The sequence below is a fragment of the Pan troglodytes genome, chromosome 16 (assembly GCF_028858775.2).
Source record: "Pan troglodytes isolate AG18354 chromosome 16, NHGRI_mPanTro3-v2.0_pri, whole genome shotgun sequence".
NCBI lineage: Eukaryota > Metazoa > Chordata > Mammalia > Primates > Hominidae > Pan > Pan troglodytes.
The window spans coordinates 86,395,720-86,414,911 of record NC_072414.2 but is presented as its reverse complement, the minus strand read 5'-3'; the positions used below and the strand labels follow the sequence as shown (position 1 = coordinate 86,414,911).

The 19,192-nt window shown below is 41.5% G+C and overlaps 1 long non-coding RNA gene across 2 annotated transcripts; it reads right to left on the bottom strand.

Moving 5' to 3' along the window:
• Nucleotides 1-1,546: 1,546 nt before the first annotated feature.
• Nucleotides 1,547-18,924, bottom strand: LOC129137095 (uncharacterized). 2 transcript variants are annotated; one of them, XR_010151519.1, is made up of 3 exons: nucleotides 18,853-18,924; nucleotides 7,231-7,405; nucleotides 1,547-3,633 (listed from the first exon to the last, which is right to left on the bottom strand). It is a non-coding gene; the product is annotated as an uncharacterized LOC129137095 (long non-coding RNA). The 2 variants fall into 2 exon arrangements; XR_008539281.1 differs by having other exon boundaries at nucleotides 7,041-7,405; nucleotides 18,853-18,913.
• Between the last annotated feature and the right edge of the window lie 268 nt (nucleotides 18,925-19,192).

The window sequence follows — 19,192 nt, the reverse complement described above, 5'->3', positions numbered from 1 at the left end:
GGCCCTTTGACTTTTTCTTACCCCTCATTCCATCAACACATTAAGGACTATGATAAACACGCCATCGTTTTGCAGTGATTCAAATACAGCCTTGCATTTTCTCCAATTATTTTCTTCTCTGTATCGTTTCTTCCAAACTTGTTAGTACCTTTTCCTGAGTGGAACCTAGCCTTTTCCTTATTTTTTTACCCAAAAGTTTCAATGAAGACATCGATCAGTAAAATTGTATGGTTTTCAAGGGAAAACTACCATGCACAGCTCATTGCATCTCCTATGTGAAATTAGAGCCCAGTTTCTGCTACAGATAACTAATATATTGTTTGTTAAAAGGTAACTGATTTTTACAAGCAAACAAAAAGTAATGCTGACTGTCAATTTCTGTCTCACAAAGGAGGTTTCTGGAAACATGTTTCCCAACCTGAGATACCTGAGATTCTAAATATTTTCGATAATTCGCTTTGCCATTTGGAAGATCTGAAATGCTCGTATCACTTTTTTTCTAACCGCCCCTCCCCTTCCCAGTGAAGGCCAACATAAATACAGGATGAGAGGAGGGCGGGGGGGAGCTTGGGAGGGAGGAGGATGGGAAAAAGAAGAAGATTCCATATCAACATTCAGATTTGATGTACATTATGTGCAGCAGGATCCAGGAGGTAGAGAGGCCGCCAGCTGGGGTTTGTGGTTCCAGAGGAAACAGCTGTTTTGAGATTATAGGAACAAAGGAAGTGTCAGGCCGGAAGGAGAGCAGGAAGCCACTTCAGCCCCTCTGAGTTTTTGTGGTAACTCCTCCTTGTACCAGGGCTGTGAGACCTTTGCACGGTGTTCTCTAGGACAAATTAATGTGAGAAAATAATAATCAAACCACGAAAACAGAATTTGATGGGGTTTGTCATTTGGCTTGGTTTAAACAAGTGGTTACTGGTTGTGTAAGCTTGACTCACAACCCTGCTTTCTCATGGAGCTATTCCCCCTGCCCTGGTAGCAGGCTATGGAAGATTTCAAAAACAGCTTCTTACTGTGGGAATGAAAATTTGTTCATTAAAGATGTTACCTTTTAAACTCTCTGCCTCCTACAAACAGCTTTAGGCTTCTCCCACACAAATGTCTCTCCTCTCTGTCTTGTATAATAGGGAACTCTTTTAAAATATCAAGTAATTAAAGCTCTTCATGGGTGAACTCACCCATTGAGAGGAATCCTCCAGCACACGAAATGGTGGCTGTATCAAATTCTAAATCTGTCTTTTAAAAAACCCAGCATATTTTTCTGATTTTTGGCAGTAAGAGACCTAATTTTGTTCCAAACACGATACACTTGCATTTTTTTTTTCCTCAGTGGGTTTATATTCTCCAGCTCCATTTGGGTGAAAATTTCTGTTATCCAGAATGAGTCAAAGACAGATTAAATAGCTACCTATATTTAAATTTTCTCCCATATTCAATTGTAATTTGTGTTCCCAGATAAATAGAGTGAGGAACCAAGATGAGGGAAGGTGAGAAGAAATGATGATAGGAGACAAATGGAGTTGTCTTTTTTTTTTTTTTTTTTAATTGCCTCACTGTTACTGGGAGGTAGTAAAAAAGAAAAGGAAAGAAAAGAAAAAACCTAGACAACACACTCAAGCCCATGTCTGCTGATCAGACTGTGATGTGTTTGACTTTAATTTGTGCAACCAGCCCCCTCTCCAACCTAGTGCAGATGCCATGTCCTTTTAACATCAGCAGCCACTGGCCTCATTCTCATACCCTGAAACGTGTTCCCTGGAAGTATCTCACAACCAGCCAGGGCAGAGAAGCAACCCTGCATGCAGTGAAAAGCAAATTGTGCTTGTGTTATACTTAGGAAATTTTGTTTTCCATGAGGTGTTTTAGTTTTCCTTGATTTGGGGTTACATATAAACAAAGTTATGTTTAAGAAATAACCATGGAGAAAAGCAATGATCAGAGAGGAATGGTTCCATTTCAGGAGCAATGTAATACTTGTCTCCTGGATGTGAGCATGGACCATGTGCAACTTCTTTTCTCTTTCAAAGAAAATGGTGAGAAGACCAGTTCCATCAGCACCTTTGCTGCCCGGGAACCCAGGCATACATTCAATTCAATTCATCAATTTCTCAGTTAAAGTCATGAGGTGATTAATGTAAGAGGCTTGTCCTGAAGCTGTTCATTCACAGTGGCTTCCAGTCAAAGATCGAAATTCACAAGCACGCCATTCAGAACATTTTCCACAGGAGTTGACTCTATTCCCCTTTTTGATGAAGTGCCATTTCTTCTAAGGGTAGGGCAGTCATAGTTAACTAATAAGTTACCTCAAGGTTGTCGACTTCGCTGTGTTGTTTCCTGTGGGAGACTGGGAATGAAAACTCAAAAAGACATAGGACCATGTGCCCTTAGGGCTCAGAGGGACTCGAGATGTCGTCTGGCTCAACAGAAGCATGTTATGGAGGAAGAAATGCAGCCAAGGGAGACTGAGTGCCTGTTCAAGGTCCCAGGCCTGAATGGCAGAGCTGGGCAAGACCTGTATCCTCTTACCACTCGCGAGCCTTTGCCACAGCTCAAGGTACATTTCTCAATGCATTTTACCTACGTGGGCAAAACAGATCGCGGGTTCTCCTTGATGAGGCAAAAGACTAAAACGATGGGCCAGTGACCGATGAAGGGTGGCAGGAGAGATCACAGACGAGAGGGTGGAGAGACAAGAGAGGTCCCGGGAAACGCATGTAGAAGAGACAGAGAGGGAGGGGTAGAGAGGGGAATATTCAAATTTTCATTCTCCACAATCTCCCTTTTTCCCATGATTGCTTACGATGGCAAGAATTGGTGAAACTACATTTTGAGACTCTTTTTTCCTTTTTCTTGAATAGCAATAATTAGTCGTGTCAAGATGACCACTCAAACGACAATGTGATTTCAATGAGAAAAAGTGGAGGAATAAACTATAATTATTTGGACAGTCATTCAATCAGATTTTCTTTGCCTTGCCACATTTTAAATGATTAATGAAGTTTCATGTGGGTGTCTGCTGAAGAGGTTACTGAACATGTTTGAAAGCCTTCTCTTTTTTTGCTTATTCTTTTCCATTTCAAGTACATAACAGTTTGTGAGATTTTTTTAAACTCTCAGTTTGAATTAAGTAGCATCATAGGCCACTTAATCTAATTTAAACTCCAATGTCACTTGCTCTTGACATTAGCTATGTAAAAAATAAACATTTTTCTTCTCCAAGTAGCCTAAGATGTGAGCCATTGCTCCTAGCGCAGTATTTCCTAAAGATTTTGGAGCTTTAGATAAGTAGAGATGATCTCAGAAAAATAGGGCTATGGCTTGGAAAAAAAAAAAAAAAAGGAAAGGAAAGACAGCATAAAGTTCATCCTCCAGTGACAAATCACATGCTACTTTGCATATTAAATGTTTTGGGAAGCTCTACCATTAATATGACTCTTTGATTATGTTTAATTCAGCATTTCTTTAACTTATTTGACACAGGATGTCTTTATTTTCCTAAAATTTACTAACATTCTTTCAGCTCTGTGTTCCACAGAAAACAGTTTGGAAAATATTCATTTAGCTGCTAAGTGCACAAACTCAATTGCATAATTATGATTCATCGTCTTCTTCTAAACAAGGAAAAATAACCTGAAAAGGAAACATATTAAGGGTGATTGTTTTGAAAATCAAATAATCTTTTTTGACAATGGTGGAAAATCATAGTTTTAAATAATTATTAGAAAATTTTGCCTTGAAAATATTTTAGAAATATAAAAAACTAAAACTATTCTAGTATTTAGAGAATAAGCTGTGACATAATTTAACAGCAATTCTAATCACCCACCACATATAACTCTGCAACACCTAAGACTTGCTTTATAATCATAATCCTAGAACAGTCCTGGATTCAAACAAGTTCTGCTACAGTAGATTCTCAGTGGCATCTAGAAGAGTCATTTTAAATCACTGTACCTGGAGTTCAGTACATGGGATGCTTGTACTGGTTAAGAAAGGTCAAGCAATAAGGTTGTGTCTATGAGCACAGCACAGTAAGGTCTTTGAATGGCAAGGGAACAATTTCCCTTTTATCTTTTATTAAAGGGGATCAGGTGTTTGCCCATAAGAACTGCACTCCAAGCAACATGCAGTTCTATTCTGGAATGTGCCCATAAACTAGAGATATGTCTGTTTAAATAAACATAACATCATGAATATCCTACAGCCAAATGAGACAGTGGCATTTAGGAGTAAAGGCGGACAAAATCTGCTTCTCCCCATCTTTTTTTGAATGAATGACGCAACTTTGAGATTATCCAGATTTTTCTAAAACAAAGAACAAATAATCCTATAAATTCTAAGGTTAACTTTGGTCACTGGATACAATTTCTAATTTACATTCTGCAGAAAAGCAGGTAAAGGATTTTTTAAAATACTCTATTGCCCCTGAAATAACACAACATTTATTAAAGGATTCAGGCTTGCATCCTTGCTTGGAATAATGCATATTCTTTATTTTTCAATGTTCAGTTGTACTCGTATATTCTTCAAGTAGGACTAGAGGGAAATTATTAGTTGCGCTGGTCTGGGCATTCTTGTATCTACTTATTTTGAAACCTTTCATTTGTAGCAACAGCTGCAAGGTGTCCCTTCAAGGATTTTGCTTTTTTGATTTATACTTTTATACACTCAAATCTCAATTGAGATATCCGAGCTTCATTCCATTTTCTGACCTTACACTATCAAGCCAGAGTGACCCCCATTCTCTTAGGACTGGGCTACATTCCAAACCAGGTTATGGAAGAACAAGGGCAGAGAATCAAAGCCACACATCACCCCGGTCCCAAGGAGACACTTCATGTAAAGCTGAGTGAAGGCCAGCCAATCCGCAGACCTCATTTATTTGCCCATGTGAGAATTCTCAACTCTCCACCCTTTGAACTTTTGACATTATTTTTGAGTGTGTGTGAGTCCTGTTTATACCAAACACAAAAGCCAGACAGATGCTCAGTTTGGCATGGAAATTGGCCTCATGAAAATAAATGTTCTCTTTTCCTTTTTTTTTTTTTCATTGTGTTTGTGTGTGAGGATGGACGCTGCTGAAATGCATCATAGTTGCTGACATATTAGTGAATATTCCATGCATCTGTTTCTGGTTATTGTTCTCCTCTTGACATACCTGTCATCATGCCCATGCAGTGAGGCGTTTCAGATAATAAAAAACCCTCAGAGTCTGGTCAAATGGATGTGATGGTCAATAAGGCTGTGGGCTAATGTATCTGGAAATCAACTGAGCATGAGTGCTTGAGCACTCTCATGCACTCTCCAATCCCCGCTTTGGGAGGATTGCTTCCACTCAGAAAGATGCTCTCTTGGACTGAGAGGGAAATAGCCTGAGTCCACCTTCCAATAGAAATCTTTTCAAAGTCCTCATTCCCACAAAACACCCAGTCTGACTTTCAGGAGAAATAAAATGAACCTGGATAAATACAGATTTTTTAAATTGTTATTCAACACCAATTTATAATGTATCTTTATTACTGAATGTGAAATTGGATGTTTAGCACTGAGCACAGTGCCTAGGCATGGTCAGCACTTAAAACACTAAACTGGTCTTTTTGTCATTATAATATTGAGTCTAATACACTCCGATGAAATAAACATATTTCTTTTTTGCACATAAGGTAGCTTGCGCATGGAGACCAGGTTGCTGACCTCATCCACGTTACACATCCAGCAAATGGAAGGGCCACCCACCTCTCTCATACCAATGAGAAGAAGTGGCAATGACTTTGTCATGATGGAGGTTCAATGAGGAGCACAAATCTTTGTAGTGTGAACCTGATTCGTGGTATGTTAATGACAGGCTAGTAAACCACTAAATGACCTCTAACAGTTGTTTAAATAACAATTCAATTTGAGTATAGGCTATTTCTAAACCCCAATTTATGTCGTATTGAAAAACTAACCTCAACAGTCAATGAATGAGACCAACATTTGGAACAAAAGAAAATAGCATCTTTGCTTTTCTCAGTAGTGCCTTGTAAATGCAGTAAATGTCTGTTGGATTGTCCTATTTATAAGGCCTTTGTTTTTTCTTACTGTAAACTCTTAAGGACGCTCCGTTGCCTGGTACAATTCAATATGACTGGAGCTTGCAGGGGTCTTGATCTCTACATACAGTGCACCACAGGAGTGATTTATAAACCACAATCCCACAGCATCCCAGGAACGGGAGTGAATTGAAGCTTCTAAGTGAACACAAGTGCTATGAATTGCAATGTTAGACCAGCACAAGAAATGTCCCCAAACTCATTTCCTGCAAGTGAGAATGGGGATGTGGTTGGAGGGAATTGGGGGAATGGCAAACCCCATAAGGAATGAGGTTGGTACCCAATTAGCTTCTTTTCATATTATGGGTTTAGGGAGGCCAAGTAATCCCAAGATGGCTCCAGTCATTTTCACATTGGCAAAGAGGAACAATATCGCTTTTTAATAGTGTGAGGTCGGAGAAAAAAAGGGCAGAGGGAGGAGAGGGGAGAACAAACCAGAGGAGGATTGTGAATGCACATAATTCCCTGGGCATGAACATTTTTGTGAAAAATGAAAGAAAGTAGACTAAAAAATTAATAACTTGAATGTGTGATCAATAAAAATAATTATCATCTTCCACTCCATTTTTCATAAGGCACTCAGTGGCCTGAGAGTAATTTCTGACATAGACATAGGAGCAGAGCATTGCACAAAAATTTCCTCTTTTAAATAAGACTTTCCTTTTCCAATCTCAATGTATTTTTTTCCTCCTGTCTTCTACACTCAACCGTTTGGTCTAAAGACAGTCAGGGAGCTAAATATATATTAATTAGAACTCTTGGGGCTGGCATCAGTGAGATACAATTATACCAAACGGATGCCATTCCAGGCTCTGATAGCTTCATTTAAATTCCTGAATAAAACATGAAATATCTTTAATGAGAAATGAATATAGTTCTCAGGAGGGAGTAGTCCTGATATTGTTACTAGTCGAGATATACAAGATGGAGACATAATGTGAATACCTTCCATTTTGTATAAAAATGATGGTTGTTAGAAAAGACATATCCCTCTTCTGAGACATCATGTGAACTGCAAAATCAAAAAATTATAGTGCCTAACAGCAGAGTTTGCTCCCAAGGAACTGCAGCGTTGGAGCCTCTGTGAATTCACAGAAAGGAACACATTCTGTCTGTTACCAGGAAAACGGATCACCTCAAACAGCGTCAGTGAGAGTAAACACGTGCCACTCCGTCGAGCAAATCGCTGCTGCTTTCTAAGCAAGGGTCGGGTGTGATTTCATATCCATAAACATACTGTCCACAAGAAAGAAATAGATGTGCATCTTTATCTCAAATCTCTGTCCTCTTCAGACAGCCGCTTCTCTATTCTGGAGGAGGGGGAAGGAGAAGGGGGAAATGGGTTAGTAAAATCCCACTGTCAAGGAGATGGGAACCACATGGCTTCTCACACTGCCCAGGCCTCCTCTTTGATCACAGGCCCTGGGAAGCCCGAGCCCAAGCCCCACGCTCCAGCAAAAGCCTATTCACCTGTTGGGCTGTGGCAGGGATTTTCTTCTTTTCTTTCCAAGGGCTTCCTTTATTTCTCGTGTCTTTCATAATTAAAGTAGCAGCATGCCACTTGCATGCAGGCGGCACCTATCTTAATCCTAGGTGACCTTCAGAAGCTTTAGAAATATTACCAACAATGACTGGGGCTTGCTATGCCTGCCATCGAATTCAAAAGGTCAGTTCCCCAATCTGGGTGACTGGGAGTGGGGAGAGGGAAGAAGTTTATGGAGAACAGGCAGACAATCAGTCTGGAACAAAATAGGAAGATGAGGGTATATTTTCCCCCATATCTCCTGTCACAGTCCTGAACTATTGTAAAAGGTAAATAATTCAAGACCAGTCTGGCCAACATGGTGAAACCCTGTCTCTACTAAAAATACAAAAGTTAGCTGGGCATAGTGGTGCGTTCCTATAATCCCAGCTACTCAAGAGGCTGAGGCAAGAGAATTGCTTGAACCGGGACCCGGGAGGCAGAGGCTGCAGTGAGCCAAGATTGCACCAGTGCACTCCAGCCTGAGCTACAGAGCAAGACCCTGCCTAAAAAAAAAAAAGATAAACAAAAACCACTCAGGTCTCTTTTTTTCTGACTCAGAGACAAACTACTACCCTGCCTTTATAAAGGAGATTGAGAGGTCAGGTGAAGCAACCAGGGCTGGTCAACTGATAAAGCTCTTGTCATCCTGTTATGTAGCATTGCATTCATTGGACAAATAAATGGGTGCCCATGTGCAACACACTGTGAGGAGATACTGAGAAACGGTCAGCTGGGTTACTGCCCTCCTGAAGCTCATGGGCAGCAATTTCCAAATAGCATCATTGCACGTGAAGGTTCTTGGAGCTGGCCCCTCCCTCCTAGCTCTGCCCCCATTCCGCTCTTGAGGGTGGAGATGATGATGCTGAGTTTCTAATTGGCATTGCTGGTCCCAAATCACACTTCAAGAAGCAAGGGTCTAGAAGGCTGAGCTCATCGGATTCTTCCCAGCCTCTGCATCTTCATTTGTGTGCTTGTTCTACAGGACTAATCTCCTTTCCTGTTGGGACACTGCTATTTTTTGTGCAGTCCTTTCTGAACACTTATCCTTCCTTTCTAGGGTCCCCAGAGTCTTAAGTGTATCTTACTCACTAAAGTACATACAGTGGTCCCCTCTTATCCTCGGGCAATACGGTCCACGACCCCCAGTGGATGCCTGACACCAGGAATAGTACTGTGCTCCCCAGAAACTATGTTTTTCCCTATACGTACCTGTGATAAAGTTTAGTGTACAAATTAGGCACACTAAGACATCATAACTAATCATAAAATAGAACAATTAGAACAATATACACACTGTAATAAAAGGTATGTGAATGTGGTCTATCTCTCTCTCCAAATACCTGGTAACTGAGAGGTCTACTAAGTGACTTGTGGGTGGAGAGTGCAGACAGCGTTGCTATGCTGGACAATGGGAGGATTCATGTCCCAGGAGGGATGGCAAAAGATCTCATCATGCTACTCAGAAGGTGCAAATTTAACACCAACGAAATGTTTATTTTTGGAATTTTCCATTTAATATTTTTGGATTATGGTTGATCACAGGTGACTGAAACCTCAGAAAGCAAAACTTCAGATAAGGGGGTAACTACTACGTAACCTTGTTTCATAACTATTGATTTGTCCGGTGTTACCGCACTGGCTACCTTGGAAGTTATTTGATGAAAGAAACCATCCATCTTATGTATCCAGTCGAGTTCCTGCCCTACAGCAAGAGTTCAAATAAATATTTGTTGAATTAATGGATGAAGAGATAAATGATGGAAATGAATATACAATGTGTATAAATAATATACAAAGTCCACCAATTTTTGTATATAAATAATAGCCTATTCTTTATCTCTGCAAAGATCACAGCAAGAATATACATGAGAAAATTGCAGGAAAAAAGAGTAAGTCAGAGTACAGAAGAGTTTTCTTGTCCTGACACATTGGAGTACGTTGCCCAAATAGAAGAGCCTTTGCTTAAAATAATTTAACAAAATAACAAAGAACATGTCTTCACTAGTGATTTATGCCTAAATTTTAAGCATTTTCCAGCCTGATCAAGAGTTTTGCAAAGTTGACAGCCCATTTCCATTTGTGACTCCCTGTTCTCATCTCTCTCATGTCCACAGGATAAACATTTAGTTTAAATGTGTCATTCTGGTCAAAAACATTCTTGCTTCACTGCTCATTGGTCTGGACCTTGATTTCCTAGACTCATCCTGCTCCCGCCACCCAGGCCTTCCTCCCTGAAGACTCTACCATGCAGCCTCTGATCCTCTGGAAGATGCAGTTGAGGACTGGTCCTTTGAATGCAGATCAAGGGGTCTCTGTGCACCCAGAGGGCCCCATGAGTTAGAGCCTACACCACTGGAGTCAGGCTCAAGCCAACATGGTTTCAAGATTCCTGCTCATTTCCTTCTTACTCATGTACCCACCGGGGCAGAAGCCCAGTCAGCTTGGCTCAATATATTTAGGTCTTGCAAACTCCTTTCCCTAAGTGTGTGTGTGGGAGGTACACAGTGAAGAGAGACTTCTTTCTGTGTCTCTAATTCTGCTGCAACCCTGCATGGCCTCATGTTCCAGGGAGGTGGGATACTTCTTGTTCATTCCTGGGGACTTGCTAAAAATAGTCTGGATTATCACATTAGAAAATCTCAAATTTGTGGAAGTGGTGGGTGAATGGGGATGGCATCACACCTCACTCAGGTCCTTTTCCCCATTGGGCTGGACATGGCCTCAGGAGCCTTATTAAAACACTGCCTGATGGCTGCCCCAGTTCAGTTGGTGTTGGCACACATCATCAAAGCCTATCTTTCACCCCTGCCCCCAGCCTTACTCTCATGCCCTATCTGCCTGATGCTAAGGATTCTTTGCTGCTTGGACATCTATGGTGGTGTCTGATTTTAACCCTGGTGCCTACTCGAGCCACAGCTGCTTTTGCTAGACCTGGAGGCATACATTGGTATTTTCAGGACAGGTGGGTATCCCCTTACCCCACCAATCCTGAAGTCCTCCTATTTACTCTCTGACTGCGTTGCTGAGGACCCAGCATGATATTCAGGCCAAACTTCACAATTTAGGCCAAATAGCTAAAATGACTAAATAAAGGTTTCCACACCCAAGGAGGAACAGCCTTTGCCATGCTGAGAACCTCACCCATATTCAGTGTTAGCAAGATTGTTGATCATGTAAAAGTCTAATGATGAAAACAGCTATCATTTAGTGCAGGAACCCTCTGGGTACATCTGAGTGCTGTGGGTGGATTTTCTCACTGGAACCTCAACAAAACTAAGGGTACTTTACAATCTGGCCTCATCTACATTTATGAATTCATCCTTCACCTTGTTTCCCTTGAACCGTATTTTCCATCCCTGCTGAGCTAAACAGACTCTTGCATCTTTTATATGTATCCTCTAACGTGTCATTTTGCCATTGGTAAACTGAGGTTTGGAGTAAATTTACACAATGAGGAGGTAGCAGAACTAGAGATCAAAGCATCTCTGCTAACTAAGCCCATGTCTTAACCACTGATTTATACCAGTAGATGACCAAAAAAAAAATCTTTCCAAGTTTCCAAGAGAGAACAGCTTCAAGACACATTGGCTTTCAATGACTGAATGTGTGCATAATAGTCATCTATGAAAGCTTCCATTAAATAAGCTCGCCTAAAGTCCTTAAGGGCAGTTTCAGTTCTCTATAGACAGTGGTCTAGATGGGAAATGTGAAGAATATATGCTTCTCTTTAGCAAATACATAACCTTAAGATTTCAGTAGTTTGGTCTGGGATCCCAAGGAGTCTCACAATTGCCCTTTTTGGGTATGAGACTTCTGGCTACAGAGCAGAAGGTTGTGTAGAAACCTGTCCCTCATTCTAAGGCTTTTCCATATTCCCCTTTCCCTAGAGACTGGATGTATGTTAATTGTGTTGAACTGGAGGAGGTGGAGGGGAGACAGTGCTGGGACTAGTTTGGGCACAAAATTTAAGACACCAAAGAAGGTCAACAATCAAAATCATTAATATTTAAAAACTATTTTTAAAAAATCAAAATAATAACAATTATTATTATTATTTGAGACAGAGTCTCACTCTGTCACCAGGCTGGAGTGCAGTGGTGCAATCTCAGCTCACTGCAACCTCCACCTCCCGGGTTCGAGCAATTCTCCTGCCTCAGCCTCCTGAGTAGCTGGGACTACAGGCACGTGCCACCATGCCCAGCTAATTTTTGTATTTTTAGTAGAGACAGGGTTTCACCATGTTGGCCAGAATGGTTTCGATCTCTTGACCTCATGATCCACCCGCCTTGGCCTCCCAAAGTGCTGGGATTACAATTAATACAAAAATCCTTGGTGAACAAAATATCAAAATTGTACATAAACATGGGATCAGTATTACTGATTTTCTTAGCCCATTTGGGCTTCTATAACAGAATACCACAGAATGGGTATCTTATAAACGGCAGAAATTTATTTCTCACAGTTTTGGAGGTGGGGAAGTCCAAATCAAAGTTACTGGCAGATTCAGCACCTGGTGAGGGACTGTTGCCCGTTTCAGAGATGGCTGCTTTTTCCTCATATCCATACATGGAAGAAGGAGGGGGGATCACTCTGGGGTCCCTTTTATAAGGGCATAAATGGCACTTACGGGACTTCCAACTGCATGACCTAATCATCACCGAAAGCCTCTATCTCCTGCTAACATCGCCTTGTGGGTGAGGATTTCATCATATGAATTTTGAGGGGAAACAAACATTCACTCCATAGCACTGACAGTTCCTTGGCTTCAGACCCCAGTATGAATTCAGCATGGCACTGGGTGGAGATGACATGGGGTGAGGAATTTAAAATTGGAGACCTTATAAAATCCTTACTACCTGGTCTCTTTTCATGTTAGACCATGCCAGGAACATTGTTGAAGTTATTCTAATAGAAGGCAGGAAATGCACTTTTCCAGTGTCTAGAGGGCTGGACTTAGTGGTTATAAGTAAGAAGCAACTGATCCTTTCTCTCACCTGCCCTAGCACAGCCACCCTGGGATCCCAAACCTCCCCATCCTGCTTGAAATCCTGAGCTGAACCCAAAGCTTTTCTAGTTGTCCCTTCTCAGTGAATAAAATTGCCTGATCACTTTTGAGTAAGAAAATACCTAGCTTAGGGCCATATCAAAGCTAAGTTCTCAGCCCATTTTTAACCTATTCTAACTTCTGGCTCAGAACTAAATTCATGGGCAGGGGACCTTATGTAGGAAAGGGAGGCAGGGTCAGATTCCTCTCTTCCTTGAGCCACCTTTTCAACCACATGTTCCTTGTTGTTCAGGTCCCCTCCAGGGGTATGAGGGAGAAGAGGTGAGGTCCCGGAAAAGGCTTCTATGACAAGAATTGTTGAATTCTGATACCAAAGGCTTCTGGCTGTTGTGGGACCCAGATGCTGCATCTTTTTCACATGGGACCACTTGGGATAGGAGTGGAGGGCTCTCTAGACAACTACTATTTTCAGGGCCTCTATTCTGTGGTTCCCCTGACATGGACAGAGTCTCTCCTGATGGCCACTTAAGACACCCTCTGTCTTGTTTGCATATCTAAGGCCCTTGGGGTTGCCCTCTTAGATGGATCTCGCTCCACAGGATGCAGTCTTGCTTCTTATTAGGACACAGCAAGCCCCTAAGAAACAGGTTCATTGGCCCAGCCAACTTTGGAGTACAGATTGCTCCCCATGCAGCCCTGCCTCTTACCTCCAAAGCTACCCAAAGACACCTCTACCCACTACAATTTCCAGCTGAGAGTCAAACATCTGTCTCCACCTCCACAGCCACACACATCCAGCAAGGAACACACGTCAAATTTTCCACATGGCTCTCCTAGCACTTACCAATTAGCCAAAGAAAAGTAGAAGCATGACCTCTCCCCCATAAGAAAGAGGGGCAGGAATCACCCAGAGCAGAGACCACTCACACTCTGAAGACATTCTTCAACTTTCAGCGAACTCAGTCTTTTCCACATAGTCTAGAGCTGTCTCCAAAATTTCACACCAAAAAAGGTGTGCTTTTAATTCTCTCCAAAAAATACATTAGAATTCATATATGGTTGGATTGTTTTAAACATGTGTGTAAAATACAAACAATTTAACATAACGTTATTAGAATTAGTACTTTTCCTAGATATAGCATGATATCTTATATGCAGAAAATGATACAACACATGCATACATATATACACAGTCACCCACACATGTGCATGTGCATGAACCTAAACACAAATGGAGGAAATAAAAGTTAAACACCAAGCAATTTTCTCACCTCATGTGGGCTAATTTCTCAGCCAGATTTATAGATTTTTCTTTCAAAGCTAACTTCCATCCATTAAATTCTTCTCCTATTGCCCTCAGGCAGGGCTGTGTTGACACATGTCTGATCTACCATGCAGTGAGGCTCCCACTTAGTCTTCCTATATGCATGTTGCTTTCCGTCTTCTAGGCCACCCTACATAGCTCTGTCCAATAAATCTTTCTAAAAGACAGTGTTATCCTGTATCTTTCCTCTACAACCATCAATGGTTCCCTAGTGGCTACTGAATAATTTCAAATGCCTAGATATGTTTTTCTTCCATGACTTAATGTCTTGTTATATAGAATATCTCTATTTGAGCTAAATGTATTATGTTCCAATTCAGACACACTTTCCTATCTTTGCACACAGTAGACACATGATCAATGTGATGAAGAGAGTTCTAAGTGTTCATGGTGTTAAAATATTTGTGAGTAGGGTAGTGCTTGACGTTTAAAGGGTATTCTAACAGGGTTCATGTGTATATCTCTATTAAATTACAATTTAATTTCCTCTTGTGCATCTATTGACCTGATTCATTACACATTTTTTAAGGAGAAAAACTATGCTCTTTTATCAATGTAAACCCAGTGCCTGGAAATCATTAAATGTTTAGGAAGTGAATAAGTGAATGTTACTCAAATGATAACAGATCAACGAATGTGTTTAAGGGACTGAAAAATAATGAACTTATATTAACATGTTAAAAATATAAAAAAAGAAAACAGACAAAAATATAAGATATGTGTTTTGGTCAGGATAGGCTAGGTTGGCTGCATAACAAACATCACCAGTAAGTCAAGGGTTCAATGCAACAAAAGTTCCTTTCTTTGCTTACACAGAATCTAGTGTGAATGCTTCTGGTTGGCAGTTTCCTAGATTTTCCTCAATGTGGTCACACAGGACTGAGGTCCTTCCAACAGCTCACTCCACACTAACTCCTCCTTAAAGCTCTCTTCTTGGTCCAACCAGCTGACAAGCAAAGACTAAGAGCATGAAGGATCTGCTAAAATGAGGTATTTTAGGAACCAGGCTGAGTATACCTGCCAAGTGCTCATTACTTCCAGGCACATTTTATTGACCTTAAATTGAAGTCCATCATCCATCTGGATTCAAGGTAGTTAGAGACACATGGTTTACATTGTACATAGGAAGGGGGGGAAACCAAATTTGACAAATACTTGCAGCCTCTCATGCACTCGATTTTTCTGTATAGATTTAGATCAAGCACAGAACCCCTTTCTCTGTCAATCCCATGAGCTAGATCTTGACAACCTCAATTGCAGGGAGATTATAATAGTTATCAATTACTGCATATCAAATTACCCCAAAACTTAGCAGGTTTATACAACATTTATTATTCCAGAATTTCTGTGGGTCAGAAATTCCAAGTATCCCTTAGAAGTTGGGTCCTCTGGCTCAGGATTTCTCAGGGCTACAATGAAGGCTTTGGTCAAGGCTGAAGTCATCTCTGGGCTATACTGAGGGGATTGATGTGCTTAGAAGCTCATGCAGTGGCTGCTGGCAAGATTCAGTTTCTTGTGGGTTCTTATACTGAGGGTGTCAGGTCCTCACTGGCTGTTAGCTGGAGGCTGCCCTCAGTCTTGTGCCTGTGTGTGGGTCCCTTGAGAGGGCAGCTTGCAACATAGCAGCTTGACTCAACAGGACAAGCCACCCAATAAAAACAAAGGAGAGAGGTGATCAAGACAGAAGCCACAGTCCTTTCTAAGTTAATCTCATAAGGACATTCTATTATTTTTGCCATAGTCTATTCATGAGAAGCAGATCCACACTTAGGGGGAGGTCTATGCAAGTGCATGTGCACCAGGAGGCAGGGGTTACTGCCAGTCATTTCAGAAGCCAGCTGCCACAGAGATCATAGAACAGGACAACTCTAAATGCCTCAACTATGGTGACTGAGTGGTTGGCTAGCACATTTAATTAATGGGGTAGCCAAGGAAATTTGGTGCACAACCTTTTGGTGGTGGAAGAGAGAATTGCAGAGAAGACTTGGGGGGAAAGAGAGATATCCAGTCAATAGAAGCGTTTCCTCAGTAAGTGGTGTACACAGTGTTAAATTGAAACTTTACCATGAACAGGGAAATTGCTTTCAAAACACTGTAATTGAAATAGCTGAACTGAATAAGACAATAAATTAAAGGGAAAAGAGTGAATTATATAAAAAAATATATATTACAAAGATTTCTGTGACGATATTCAGATCTATCTCAGAGATTTGCTCTGAGAATTAAATGAGATGATGCATCTGAAACCAGCTGATGCAACAAGTCTCTCTCAGGCGAGTCCTGAGAGTCTTTCAACAAGCTCCCAGGTAACCCCGATGCTTCTGGTCTGAGGACCACGCTTTGAGTAGCAGGGACCCAGCACTGGACCTGGCTTATGTATACTCAATGAAAATGGCTCCCCTATCTCAGTGGTCCTCAAAGCTGAGCGGACATCAGAATGAACAGGGGGCTGTGTTGTAAGACAATTTTCTGGATTCCATTCCCAGAGTTTAGGAGTCAGCATCTCTGGGACAGGGACTGAGCACAGTAAATTCCTAATACAAGCCATCATCCCTGCCCTCAAGGAGTCACAGTGTATAACTTGTAAAAGGAAGTATCTCCTCTCCTCTGGAAAAAAAAAAAAAAAAAAAAAAAGCTGTTTATAAACCCAGCTACAGTGAGTACCTTGGAGCTATTAAAACAGTAACAAATGCCTTAATTAGGGCAAGAACAGGGAGTTCTGTAAATCTCCTCCCAGCTCCCTCTGAAGCAAGCAGCTTCCCCCACTGATGCAACCAGGAGTTCCTTTTTACTTTATAAACGTTCCTGAAACAACAAAATTAAAGTCCTCCAAAAATGAGATTATAAACATTAAATGCTATTTACAAATCTCATGATAGAAACCGCAGCAGAATTCATTTTAATATTGTCACTTAATAAATGTGCCACAAGTTTTTTGTTCCCCTCTAAATTATCTTAAATTTCTTCAAAATATGAGCTCAGAAAGAGGGTGAGTTCTTATTGTGTGTGGCAGGGACTGGGGAAAGCACAAAATTAAGTAAACTATGGGCACTCCCCAGCCCCCTCCACCCATAACACCCTCAGTCGCCCAGAGCTCAGAGGGTACAAACTAGAAATCAACCTACCAAGTTCATTTCTAACTCAAGCCTTGGTGTTGCGATTTTACCTACTGAAATGCTCTTCCCTGCAAACTTTGCCTGGCCTCCTCCTCCTCTCCAATCTAACACTTTACCTGGCCTGGCTTTCTTCTCTTGGGAAAGGTTGCAGTGAGCCGAGATTGCGCCATTGCACTCCAGCCTGGGTGACAGAGTGAGACTCTGACTCAAAAAAAAAAAAAACAAAAACACAAAAAAACAAAGCGTCTCCTCCTGTTGAGGGAAAGGATGAGCCGTCTAGCCCAGGGAAGAGCCGAAGTCAAGGTGCTGGGGGCTGCCAGGATGCAGGTGGCTCTTTGTAAGCATGGGTGCTTGTGGAGAAGTGGTGGGCAGCCACGTGGAATCCAGGTGTGCAGAGGGCAGACTGTGAGTGTCTTGTGTGTGGTGCTAAGGAGCTAGTTCTTCCTGTTGAAATTCAAAGGCCACTATTGAATGGGAGGGAGGCTTTATCGGGTGTGTTTTAGGAAGGTGATAGGGAAGCAGAAGGAAGATGGAATATTGGGGCCTGGAGTGATGGAAGGAGAAATGGCTCCCAGTATAGAGACCACTGCATTCATATAGTCAGGAGGGAACGGGTCCCTGGAGACCAAGGCAACAGGTCCATGAAGGTCATGTCTAGGGAGCACGACTGAGTGAATCCACTCAAGAAAGATGATCTCATACACTTTTCTTTAACATTCGCCAAAATGAGGCTGTAATTGAATGTTTGCATCCCAGGTTTGAAACCTAATCTCAGAGCCAAATCTTCTCCCTTTTTACAGGTTTCTCAAAGTCCTCTGGCACCTTCAATTGCCTGTATTCATCATAAGCCTGAAGTCCCTTCTCTTAACGCAGCGAATGCCTCTGCTTCTTAAAGAAGCTAAGCTCATCTCCAACTCAGGGCCTTTGTGTTTGCCATTCCCTCTTCTTGGAATGCCATTCCATGTGATTTTGCCTTCTTGGCTGCTCCTCATCACTCACCTTATTACTTAACCATTACCTCCTTAGGGGGCCTTTCCTACCCACTTCCCAGGGTGCCATATTTCCAGCTTTTACTTTCTTTGCCCTTTCATCATTTAAAATGGCCCAGCACTCTTATTTGTTAAAGTATTTATTCTCTCCCTTTCCTCAATAGAATGTCTTGTGGGGTTCATAAGAATAAAGATTTTTCTCTGACTTTGTTGCTTTGACCTCAGTACATACAACAATGCATGGCACATAGTACATGCTCAATAAATTTCTATTGAATGAGTGACCCAAGGAACCAGAAAGGTGAAAATTAGGATCTGAAGATACCCTGTTGCTGAGGAGCCGCCATTTATTCTCTTTTCTCAACGACATTCTCTTCCTCTATTATTATACTAATCCACCCACAAGGAGAGGAGAGACTTGCATCACTTCAAGAGCAAATTCTCCAAGGCAAGTAATAAATCCCACTGCAGGTTTTGCCCAGTGGATATCAGTTCTGGTAGTGGGAAGCATCACTTTTTCTCTGGGCAAGGTACATATCTATGTGACAGCCTCTGTCTATAATAGCTACCACAGAGACCAGACAGGAGGCATTAAAAATTAAACAAGAGAAGAGTCGATCAGCTTCCAATCTCGGGTTTATAGACAGGAAAATGCTTAATGACAGGTGGTCTCTGTACCAGAGGTGGCCTCTGAGAGACATTTCTCTTGATTTTATTTTTTAATTAACTTTTATTTTCAGTATTTTGTCCCCCTTTTCTGCCCCCAATGGAATAATATTTAAATGATAAAAGGCTCACCGCTGTTTCCAGAGCAGCCCAGACCACCTCTCCACCCAGCTGCAAGGGGAGGGAATCTTTAAAGATCACTCTGTTTTGGAATTCTACTGTTGCCAAGTGGCACACATGGATTCTCATCATATGGCTCCCAACTGCAGTTCTTTAAGCTAAAGAGTGCAGTTCTTCACCGCTTCCTTGTGACAGTCTCCTAATTACCCATTCTGAGCCCTCTGAAACAGCATTCCTCCTAGTTAAGGATCTCTGCCATCACCGCAAGACACCAGTGAGTTGACTATATTTTATTCAGCATCTATCCACTGTGCATGAATAGTAAAATAGGCACAGTCTAAGGCTTACTATG